This window comes from Helicoverpa armigera, chromosome 13 (genome assembly GCF_030705265.1).
Source record: "Helicoverpa armigera isolate CAAS_96S chromosome 13, ASM3070526v1, whole genome shotgun sequence".
Lineage (NCBI taxonomy): Eukaryota > Metazoa > Arthropoda > Insecta > Lepidoptera > Noctuidae > Helicoverpa > Helicoverpa armigera.
In genome coordinates, this window is record NC_087132.1 from 4,310,639 (window position 1) to 4,323,646 (window position 13,008).

General features: G+C 38.8%; 1 protein-coding gene across 7 annotated transcripts in view; it reads right to left on the reverse strand.

Annotated features, from left to right (window-relative positions):
• Positions 1–13,008, reverse strand: part of LOC110371612 (protein turtle) — a 56,121-nt gene that overhangs the window by 14,279 nt on the left and 28,834 nt on the right. For 6 of the 7 annotated variants that reach the window (XR_002429292.3, XR_007510992.2, XM_049840757.2 and 3 more), the window contains exon 2: positions 7,281–7,319. The gene's annotated coding sequence lies outside the window, so the exon portion shown is untranslated. Of the gene's footprint in view, positions 1–2,098; positions 2,290–7,280; positions 7,320–13,008 lie in introns of those variants that run through there. The other variant, XM_049840756.2, reaches the window with a different exon arrangement.

A 13,008-nucleotide genomic window follows, 5' to 3' on the forward strand; every position in this document is an offset into this window, starting at 1 on the left:
ACCTAATCAATTTCATTTTTGGCGACGAATAGGTACACATACGTACGTACATGCTTTAGAAAACGTGTCAGTACCAAAAATACTTTCCGTAATTTTATTATTAAAAACTTAGTAATTAAAACTTATAAATATAGTAAATAATAACCGAACCTGAAGAAATTCTCAATTTTAGTCTATTCCTGCAGTGACAGAAATAATTATTAACGTAGCTAATTGTAATAAGACCTCTGTCTTTTCACGGTAGGCACAACTTCGTACTAGGTAAGAGAAACCTGTAATGGTAGATTAGTGCTGTAAATAAATAATTAAATAAACTAACTTCTGTATTCGAGAATTTATGATATATTTAATTTCATTTCATTTATGTGCATGTTATGTGTTGTAACCTGAATGTGATATACGACTGGGACTTAATAGAGAAAGTAGGTAAGTAATAACTCAGTTGACTGCCTCGTATATAAATATTATACATATTAGCATAGCCGATAAGCTAGGCGGTATACCAGAGGTGGGTGGCCTTTGAACCGCGGCTCGTCCTTGGACTATTTCCCGTGGCGAGTAATTGCACTGCATCACGACACATAATCGACCTACACCCCTGCCCCTACAGCCAGCCATAGCCGTCAATACTCTAACGACCGCGATGTTTAGCTATATACCCACCGAGCATTTATGATATTTGCATTATAATTACTGTAATAGCCAATGAAAGGTCAAAAATTATTGAAACAGAGTTGGTCTACCGTCTAAGAGCATTACAAGTTAATTCTTAAACTTTGGTTGTAAGAAAAATGTAAATCAGTGCCTCGAATCCAACAAAATCGACAAACAATAAAATAAATTATCATAATATTAAATGAAATCACGGTCCGTTTTGAATAGTATTTCGTTTTATGAAAAAGCTGCCCCAAAAGGATTCGAAAGCAATTTTTGTATCATGGCATTTTTGAGTGTTTGTATTCGGGTGATTTTACCAAATGTCCCCCTTTATGATAGGGTCCTTCTTGATAAATGAGTTTCGATACAATTCATTTTGGTAATACTGTTTCCTACAGTATGAATAGGGTGCTTCAATCATCACCCCCTTGGCTTCTTAAACGACCTTATTTGGGATACAAAGTGAACCTTTGCTTTTACTTGTTTTCTAGGAATATATTTTTGTTTTGTGACACGAGGTCTTTTTAAGAAAATTATGATAATTGTATGGGTGACGTTACATTTACGATTGTACTTCTGAAACAACATATCCACGTTTGAGTTAATGACAACAGACTTAACTGTGGTAAATTACAAATTAAATAGTCTACTCCATTCACCAAACATTCCACCGAGCTGTAATGTGAAGAATTGATCGGACAAAAACAACGTTTGTTCAGAAATCAACAATAACTTCATTCTGAAAATAGTCAAATTCACTACGAACAATTGTAATGAATTCCAATTGCGTTCCATAGTAGTGGTTATCCGGACTTTCTAAGAAAAATATTTTTTGACCATGTTTAGTCTAAGATCTCAAAGATATTTTTAATAGGAGCAATCATTATTTTACCTTGATACTATTCAATGGAACAGAGCCACATGCTTGTGCACTACATGCTCTGGGTAAAACAGATCTAGAAGAAGTACTAAATTATATTGATACAGTGCGTTACACAAAGTCTCTCGTTAAGGTTACTAAGTTAATTCACCTTAAATGTATAAACCACCAAAATTTGAACGTATTTTTTGTCAGAAGATCAGCCCGCCTATAAAATGAGAAATGCTTCGACACTCTTCGTAGTAAAATATAACTGCGCCTGTCCTCGACCACACTAGTTTTCACAAAAAGACATTGCAGTACCTAATCATTGATACAAGTAGTGACTTATCTGCATATTGTATTCACAGAGGAATTAAAAGTTAAATACAAATTAAATACATTATGGTTTTTGACAAATGAAGTGATAATGGAACAACGTGGCAAATGTGGGGTACTGGGGGGTAGCAGCGGAGGCTCGCCCCGAGCAGGCCAGCAGGGCTGCGGGCAGAGGCGGGCGTGCGGCCGCCGGAGCGGTCAGCGGATGCTGCGGCACTCGGAGACGTGTATCGATTTTCGTACCTTATCGTCGCGCGGTTACAGCGAGTGCGGGGTCGCGCGGCGAGAGTGGTCGTGCTGAGTGCGGGGACAGTGCGGCGCTCTCGTAGGGTGCGGGCGGGCTCCGTCATCTGTGGAGGGCGGTCATGGGCTCGCGGCGGCGGAGGCGCGTGCGAGGCGTCGCGCGGCGGGCCGGGCACTGCCCGCCCGCGCCCAGCGCGTATTGATCGCTGCGCGCGCAAGCCGCCGCCCTCGCACATGAATGGTCCCCGGTGAGGAGCTCACGTGCTCGCGCCCGCCTGGCCCTGCGAGGCGGCGGCGTGACCTCCGCGCCACCACACTGCATGTCGATACTCTCCACGCTCATATTACACTATCACCATGCTACTATTCTAATTACTTAACCCATAGTCTACATTTTTCCCAAATCCTAATCACAGCTTTTTATCTTAACCGTGTTTCGTATTATTTTTTAAAACTAAAATTAATATTGAAACTAGAATGATTAAATATCAATAATTCTTAAATAGATGTGACAAGAGTATGCCTATGTATCGTTAGCTTAAACTATGTATTTAATGAATAACATACCAGCTGTCGTAGCTAGCATAGCATGATAAATAAAAGCGTTGTCTCGGTCATAAAGTCTAAAATTGTACAATTGCATGGTTGTCGATGTTTTCTATAGGAATCATAATGGAGTTTGAAAGACAGGTTTATGAGTGAAGCGCGAGGGGCGCTGGCACCGAGCCGGCTGACGCTCCATGCTCTTATATTGGCAATATGCGCCTTAATGTGCTGTCACTGATCACAGCAGATCCCTGCCACAGTTTATACCGGCACTGATTACCTTCCGTAATACGCTACCGATTCGATGACTATGCAGAAAATATTTTCACCCACATTGTCATATTGTTTTTCCGTAGCTTATCAAATGATTCAAAGTTTATTTATAACACAATGTAACAGAGGCTTTTGTTTCGAATGTACATACTTTTAAAATGTATGTTTTACGAAACGTTATAATTAGGGTTGTGTGACACAGGTTGCGGGCGGCGCGTGCGTAGGCCCTCGCTACGACGTCTACGCGCACCTACTTTATGTAGATAGATATTCCTGTTTCATATTCCCAAAATAGAGTTCGATCAAGGTCTAAAAATATTACATATTTTATTTTTAAATAAATATAAAGTAAAGATAACTCTTATTTTTCAAAGCCTCATGAGAGTTAACGTATTGCTATTATTCATTTATCTGTTTCCCCCCTCGCCCTCTAACAAAATATAACAAATTGGTTGTGTGGAGGGTCCAAAATCAAAGGAATAAAGTTCAACTCTCGAGCCCTGGATTTATGTAGTATTCGCCAGGTTTTCATTTTACGCAATTAGAGATTTCATTTGAAATAACCAGTAGGTACCTTCTAATGTCATGTAGGTATTAATGTGTACATAAATCATGAAATAAATATAAATATTTATTACATTTCAATGTTAACTAACAAAATAACTACTTAATTCATAATTATGAACATATATTCTAACAGGCTAGAAAAGGTGTTGAAGTCGGTGTGTAGACGAGACGCTACGAGTTGCTACGCCGCCTACGCCGCGTCTACGAAAATTCTACGACACTGTCAAGCATTTTCATAAAGCTTTAAATTGCAACTATTTGCTGGTATAGTTGAATAGATAACACATTAATGAATTTTACTGTTAAGTTACTGAAAGTATTGGAATAACAGTTAATTAAATAAGCGGCACTGGAAGTAGACCGCTTCCAACCGGGCGGTCCTTTAAAAATCAATCGGGCAGGCCCATGATTAGCAGTTCCTATAGTTGAAATGATGATAATAACAAGTAACAATGGTAATAAAGAACGTGATGAACATTTCAATTGTAGAGATGTCAAAAAAGTTTTTAGGTGCAATCGTTTTGCATTGCGACAAAGATAAATGTAAAAAATTAAAACGTCCCCTTCTTGTTTTACACAACAGGGAATTACTTGAAACGTACTGTATTTATATATTTTTAAACATAGTAACAGATCTGGAGCAGAGAAAATACATTTTGCTTTTCTCCCTCCGAAAGCCGTATTTCGAAAATCTTTTCATTGTGCGTGCAAAGAATATATTGTCGATGCGATTAAAGCTGTGTTAAGGCATGACGAGTACGTTTCTGTGAATAAATGCAAATATTTGTTCCCGTCTTTCGCTCATTTAATTGTGCCGTATGAGTCTTTATTTTCATACATTTATTTTAAATGTTTTAATATTAAGAGACATGCAGGTATTTTACTATAATCACAGCTTTATGTGTAGATATCAAATATACTTAAAGTAAAACCATTTTTTCGCTTATTTTACTTCACTCAAATTCTAATCAAACCTAAATGTCTAACGGGGTGTCCTGCGTGAGCGACGAACGCGACGCGACACGACGCAACACGACGCGACGTAATGCGACGCGATGCTATACGCGACAAATGTCCTACGTGATTTTGGTCATTACTTCTCAAATCATGGAGAAGTACAGTACAATTTTGCTTGAAAGTTCATATTTAAAGTACACACAGCAACATTCTTTCAGTTCTTTGTACTAATAAACGCTTTCTATAATGTTTATGTTTTTTGTCCCACAAACTTTTGAATAGTTCGTGGTGTCGCATCTGGTCGCCCTCAAATCAAGTGCGCGTTACGTCGCGTCTCGCCGCAGACACTCACATAGGCCGCATGTAGGGCATGCCGTTGAGTTGATCGCGTTCGTCGCGTTCGTAGCGTCGCGTCGCGTCGCGTTCGTCGCTCACGCAGGACACCGCGTAACGGAGACCTAATTAAATTTTAACATAACGAAACAGAACGTCACACGTAATTTTATAAATTATTCCGAGTGTAACAACACACAAAGCAAATGTGACGTGTAAGGAGCGAGCGCACGCCAGCCCGCGCCGTGGAGCGCTGCCAGCCGGTAACGTCTCATGAAAGCCTATCACTACACTTGTACACACCCACTAGCGCACTCAGAAACTACAAGCCACTGCTGGAAATCTTAGGAATACCTTCTACACCCCAAATAAATATAAAGACACATTTTTCAGAATAAGAAGCTTTGTTACCGCATCTCGCTAATAAATTAAGCATTTACATTTTAGAGTTCTTGAAAATAATGAAGGGGAAATGTTTTTCACGATTCTTTTCCGTGAGATTATCATAAACTTGAAAGAACCTCTTATACTGTTACACAGAAATACTAAGTTACCTATAGATTTAGGGAATGGTACGTATTCAGGGAGACAAAATCATACTCCTTTTCGATGACAGTTCTGTGATTATTTTGCAGGTAGTGTAGAGAAAAGATTATTTTCTCCAGCTTCGCTGCGAACCCTTTCGCGAGTGTGTAGTGGTGAAATATCATGTAGATACACGCTACACACATATCCAGCTATTTCGTGACCGGAATGAGTGATGGAACACGGGAACCGGTCGGGTTGGCGCAGGAAGGGACGCCCAGTAAAATGACTTTCTCACCGAAAATACTACACGCCGCCTTTTATGTTTTATAGACATTTCATATCACTATTTCTGTTTGAGGCACCCGACCTATAATAAATAGATGTCGATAAATTTTGGAGTAGGTATAATAAGAGTGGATGTATCAGCGCATGCGAGTTGAGTTGACACCAGTTAAACGTTCACAAGAATAAGTTAGAAAGTGATACATCACGTAGCATTACTGTAATAGACGTGTCGTTTCATAAATTCGAAAACACTGCACTACAGATACAAAGTTTACAGCGAGCAGTGAAATGCAGAATGCAGTTAAATAATGCAGCAAGCGAGTCCGTGCAGTGTCGTCGACGCGATGCGATGACTGTCTCCCTTTATCATAAAGCACGAGACCTTACTTTAATGGCGACCCAAGCCTATTATCTGAACAGGTAAAGTCAACTTTAGTTTCAACTGTTCGTGCTATCGTGCCAACGAAATTATTGTATTAATATTGTAGCGTTCGTGATCAATATCAAAGAAAAAATATACAAAGCTGTTATTGTTCCCCGAATATACAATGTATACGTAGGTAAATCAAATATGAATGTAGAGATAGCATACGAGGCTCGTGTGCGCGTAGTTTACGCGCCGAGTACGTGTTCAATATATGTACATGCTATTCTATTCAAAAAGTTATGTCGCCACGAACGCCAACATTTTTCAAAGTATTAGTGCTTATACCGAATAAAATCTAACTTTGAGTTTAAAGGTTTAAGAAAGTTACCCGCGAACGAATCTTATTACTCTTTTGTCGCGGCATGCAAGTTTAAAGTAGAGAATTCAGAAGAGCGATCGACAAAGTTGTGGCTGTCGCGACCAAAGCGGATTACTCGTTCAGCCTCCCCCGCTCTGTGGCTCTCGGGAATATCGCAACGATAACGCGATTATTTGAGCTCGTCCGAGTTGAGGGACATCCCACCCGTATTGTGAGCCTTGCGGGTCCATGTTAGACGAGCTGAGTGCCACTAGTTAGCGTTTTGCATTCGAGTGTGACGTCAACGGATACCGCACGCGGCCAACTTGATTCCGACCAATTATACACTGGGGCTGCAGTTACGGCCAATTACTAGTTTGGGCGAGTTGTTATTGGCACTATGATACCCGACTCTAATTGCATATGTGCATGTAAGGCTCTGCTATACATAGAATGTGGCGGATGTTCTTGCTCAAAGTTGCATGCACACGTCTGTTGTTTTGATTTTACGGCTGACTTTTCCATTTATAAATAAAGACAGATTTGTGTTCGGCCAGTGCTCTTTACTCACGTCACTCAATGCCAAAACATAAATGTGCCAAATTGAGCGCAAATATTCACAAGACCCTTATCTCTGTGTAATGAAATGAGTGGCATGTATAAATAAATTGCCCTGTAAGCCTCGCTTCTGCACTACCACTAACAATAGGTAGGTAATTGGTTAAGGATTTTCTGACCAGTTTTGTTGACTTTTTAATCTGAAAGTAATCAGCCCTTTCAAAAAGCGTATACTTTTTGCGAACTTCAAGAAAACTTATAAAGCAATGAACCAGTTTCTTGACTTACATACAAAAAATGTTATTTAAGTGGAAGTATATAATTAGTGGAGAGGCACCGAGCCAAAGTAGTTGAGTGGAGCGAATCAGGGATAGTTTGGAGGGAGTAACGAAGTCAAGTGGATACGTTACCAGTGCGAGCTGCATCCGACCACCGCCAGGCGCCTCGCTCTGCAACAAACAAATTCACCAATTAGTTTATGTACAATTACAAATAAATAGTAGACTTACAGTAAGTAGTCTTATGGTACAGGAGCGTTGTGACCTAGGTATAGAAAATCACAAAAAATATCTGAGTAGTTTTTAATTTTTAGGCTTTCTAGTTTTAGACTATCCGTAATGGCTGGCAAAGCTGGTAAGGTGGTTACCCATTCATGGAGTGACTGCGTCAAGCGTTGCTTAACCTTATGATCGATCTACACGTGCTTCTGTCACTTGCCTGCCCCACCTACTCTCAGTTAAATTTCATTTTGACCTCTATAATTTAATTAAGAATATTGCGGTTCCTTTATTACCAGCAAAGGAAGATTAAACTCCTAAAACTATCAATATGATATAACGTGTGTATTTAATTAAACACCATCGCTGCCTCTTTTGAACTCCTTTGACTATTTACATAGCTACGATCCTGAGTATGTAGTTTTCAGTTTAAATGTGAAATAAGCGTTCAACCATTGTATGTTTAATGATAAAAACATAATAAACTAGAAATAGGTATCCGGTAACGCAATCAGTTTCACAGTCCACATATTATAATGATACATATTTATATGTCCCTGAATGTGCTATGTGCAAAGAAGATAACCGATAAATAATTATACTTTTGCAGTTGTTTTTTTTAAATGATTTCCTTTTTCAGATAGTTCCCATTGTGTGTTACAGATGGCATACATATATTTTTTACATAAGAAGGTAGCAGCAAACCTTCTTATGTAGGTAGGTACCTAATATTATTTTTTTATGATTTTGAAATAATACATTCCATAAAGTTTTTAAAGTTCCATCTACCTAATTATCATAAGTCGAGGTAAACAACACTGTGGAATATATGTTACGACCACTATGAGATTAAAGTACTTCAATTATATTGGAGACGTGGTATTTATTTAAATAAGCTCTTAATTATATGATGAATGGAATACATAAAGTGGAGTTATTTTCATTCGTTTCAAAGGGTTGTTAATGAAATACGTATCTATAGGGACATCATGTGGCGTGTTAGTTAGTGTGCGTTTATTTAATCAGCGCTTGTTTGCGACCAGTAGTTAATGACGTCGGGTGTAGTGCCGCGTCGCCAGCAGCTGCCTCTGTCAGCGGCCGCCATGATTGATTGGCGTGTTGCCGCAGACGCAGCCGCATCTAGGCTACGTCGGGACGTTCTCGTCATGTCACCTACATATTAGATCCATCGACTGCTCCCCAAATATAATACTTTAAGTATTATTCTAATCTAACGTCAATCAGAACGACACCGAAATGAAGGCCCCTGAAAACAATTAAAACTTTGCAGTAAATTACTTCGAACCTCATTAACACGTAAACTAGCTATTCAGGAAGTAAAGCACAGCTAGCTACCACCCAGTCAGCCGCTTCGGAATCTCAATAGACGACTCCCCTTTTTCTCAAAAAAACCACCGGCCTCCTTAACATGCAATCTAAATTCCGATTTAAACTGAGATCGCTCACAGTCTAAAGGGTCTAAGAGCCGAGGAATGTCGGGAATGCAATCAAAAACGTCTCAATGGTACTGAGCGATCTAAGGAAGCGTCACACATCAAATCGTTGGGCACGCTCCGTCGTCGCATTCGACACCCACCGCAGATGTGATTGATGTCCTACCATATCACTATTACGTACTTAAATGCATTCTCCTATCTAAAGCACAAAACTATTACCGAGTTCATCGACTAAGCGCTTACGCGCCGCAATATAAACTTTGTTTCATCAGCTAATTTAACGAAGAAAATGAAATAGCTGGCGAAATCAAATTGCTCCTGGACAGTCTGCGGTGGACACAACGAGTGCGGTATAAAATATTTTACCGGGGAGGCGTTCAGCTGCAAAATATTAATTTTCTTTACTGCCGAGCTACCGGCTTAATATATCTGACCCAAAATAATTAAATTATATTCATTTCAGACTTTTCGGGCACGAATTTTGGTTAATCCTTTTTCACGATGTGTTCTCTCATTTTTCAACGTGAGCTTAATTGGGGTTTACTTGCGACAAAGTAGTTAAGTCCTGATTGAGGGACATTAAACGCCACAGATTTGAGCGCAGCAAACAGAAGGCTTAAAAACTGATCTGGATATAATCCACGGCGGCGCAGCCTGCGAACAAATAGCTACGTCAGGAGCACATTCCGTCAGCAATCAACATTGAGTTAGTATACAACATGTAGGTAGGTAGTGATGTGATCAATATCGTGCATTGTTAGATTCGGAGACGGCTGCCGGCGGCGCGTAATTTCCGCTCCGTTCAGCTTAATCGCGCCGTTTCCTGTATCGGCTTATGAATCTTTTGATACTGCGCGTACCACAATTCGCGAATCAATTGATTACCCCGACGTTCATGGTAATCACCGCACAACATCGCGGCTTATGGCTATGATCTAGTTCGGTCGACGTAATCCGCCTTCTGGTTATTGTAAGCCTTTAATATAAACACGTCGATTGAGTGCTCGCCAATCGCTGTGTTTATCTAAGGTAACGTGTTTTCTTTTTTTGGTGACCCAAATCTGTTGGCTTTTGATGTGATTCTATTTAAAATGTATGTTTGGTTCACTACTGATTTTTGTGTATTTGTAAGAGGAACTCTGTTAAAGTTCAGTTCAAATGGATTATTTATTAAAATCGGCTAAGACCATGGGGGTTGAATGAATTCACTTAAGGAAGTGGTTTCACCAAAAAGGTAAAAAGTACATAATGGCAAGGGCAATACTTGTGGTAGGCAAAATTTTAAGGTGCTGGGGACATTGTTTGCGTATTCGTACCCAATTTATAAAAAAAGATTCCGGTGTTTTTTTTTAATACTGGAGAGTTAAGAAAATTATTAAAGGTAGTTATTGTCACCTTATATGGTGCAAGCTATGATAGCAGCTATACTTTTTAAAAGTTACCAATAAAAATATTAAAAAGTTACTCCTCTTGCAGTTATGAAAAAAATATGCGAAACATATTTAACCTAAATAAACCTATCGGTCGGTATTCATACGCGGGTGAAAGGGTAGAAACATGCAACGTAATCAACTGGGCTGGTTTTAATCATCGAGGGGTGTTCGACACGGCCTCCCGCGGCCATGTTGCCCATATCTACTCGTTACTACACCAGCTCGCGACATGCCACCATTATTTGAATACATGAACAGTTTATCCTAAAACGACATGACACAATAACGACTACACTCTCAATGGTTCTAGTTATTTGCAACCGTTTGCGGTGCTGTATCGATACCGATATCAATAGATACCTATCTCAATTGTTAGCTCGTATTCGATTTTATTTTGCATGTTTTGAATTTTTCTGTCTCAGTGACAAAACATGGTCAAAATTCTGTTAAGAGCAGATTAAAGTCTTCGATTTATAAGAGTGCTATGAAGGCTGAAAATAAACCTGATATAAGATAAATAACAACAATGCTCCTACCGAAATTATTATTAACTTTGATTTACAGGGCTACCACAATGACTCAAAAATAAATTTCACATTTTTCTTTTCATTTTCACAGGTATACATTTTCTTCCGCCGTGAATGTGCTAAGTACCATAAAAAGGGAATAAATCAAGTCAGATACTGCTCTAAATAAATGTAATTTACGGTTACGTTTTCGCTTTCCGAGAGTAAAATGACGTTACTCCACCTACATAGGTATATCTACGAATCTCGTGAAAATTCTTGTACTTTTGTCCGGAAATTTTCGTAACGCGATTATGAAACATAGAGCACCCCTCATTTGAGAGTTATTTCAATCCTTAGAACGGTTTGTCTCGAATACGGTTATGGAGATAATTCAGTTGTAATACTCTTTCTAAATGCCAAAGCTACAATCCGTTACATTCGAGCATGACGGATAGATATTAAAGTATTACAGAATGCCTGACATCTATTGTAATGACGGTCATAAAGCCGTGAATCTTTAAATGATCATAATATGAATTTATTTTAAGACTTTGTTGCTATTGGAAAAAGGAGGTCAAGATGGAAAGACATAATTGCACAGTATTAACTATAATTTGTGCTTTAATTAGATATTCCGTTGTTGCTGTAGGTGACAAATGGATTAGACAGAGTTTCTGTGCCAAGCAGGAGATGGATTCATAAGGCAAGCTAGTTCAGCCTACGCTCGTAGCGGTATTGTGACGTCACTGCATAATCCTGCATGCTCAATGTGAACGCGGATTCAGTTAAACATTACAGTAGATACAAAAGTTGAACTTGGATAAAAAGTATTTTGAATCCTTTTCTAAGCAGCATACAAAATACAGCAAACATTTTCGAAATAGTCACAATAATATTCAATATCGACCCAACTAGTAAAACCACAGCTTCACATAATCCAATATCAAATTTCAACATGCGAAATAATCTGGTGAGTTTCAATTCGAAATGTGAACTAAATTTCAGTTTTATCAGTGCAAAGTGGGGAGGAAGGAAGCGGGGAATGCGCCGGGAATATTTGCTTGGCGACCAGACCCCAGCGGCCACTAGCTGCGAGCTCGCAACACCAGCTCCCGGGGCCTCGCAAACACCCCCCTCAAAACGATGTTCTTGTTTGTACGTCGCATGTTTACTAATTAATTTGTTCTGTTTGCTGTATATGATCGCTATTTTAGGAAATGCGATTAATGGACGTTCATTTATTGTAAAGCATAAAGTGCTTATAATAACGGACTCATTATTTTTTTTGTCTTATTTATTACGAACTATATACTCACTTAGTTGTTTACGAGTTATCGGTCTTGAAATGACTGAATGGATATATCTTGTATGTATTTTCGTTAAATTCACAATTTCCTCGTAATGTGAGCAACTGAACACTGAATGAAGAGAAAAGCAATCACAAATGATACATTTATGTAGGTACCGAGATTTGAATACCAAATCAAGTTAATGTAATTCACTACACACTTGCTTATAACGCCAAAATTCAAACAGCAGATACTCGATGCAAACTAAACTCAATTACAACTCGGTTTGATTGTGTTTCGAGCGGAAATTGCTCGGCATTATCGAGTCTTTACGTACACAAGCTACATAATTACCAAACATACACAGATGTATACCAGATTGTCCATTTCGTTACTTTTATTACAGCACGTTTTATTCCGACGAACCAGGATTTTAATTTCCATGTAACGGCAGATAGAGGGTAGCTAATGCGAATTTTTGCAGACACGAGATAAGAGAACAAATTTCCGCTGTGATAGATCGCTAATCGTAAGTATTGGGAGAGCGATGGACATTTCGAAAGTTTAAATTTAATAAAAATAGGTACATAACATGTATTAAAATCGTTTAGTAAATAAATAGGTATATAATATTATTTATTTTTTTATGAATAAACTCTTATCAAACAAAGAGGTAAACTTCATTCACTACCAATAAATATGTAGGCATACAGAGCATAATGTATGTTAAGAAAAAAGTTGTTTACGAAGGATGTTGCCTGAGAGAGGAAATGGTGGAGCGGTTAGGTTTCAATGAAGTTGTTTCTTTTAGCGGGGGGACGGTCGATGTCGACATATCTTAACCACAAGCCCATCCTGTACAAGCTAGCGCAAACCACGACCACATAACCTATACATAGCTAGTGTACGTTTTTATAAAAGAAGTCAATCCCTTTTTTTTCAAAAGTGTACGA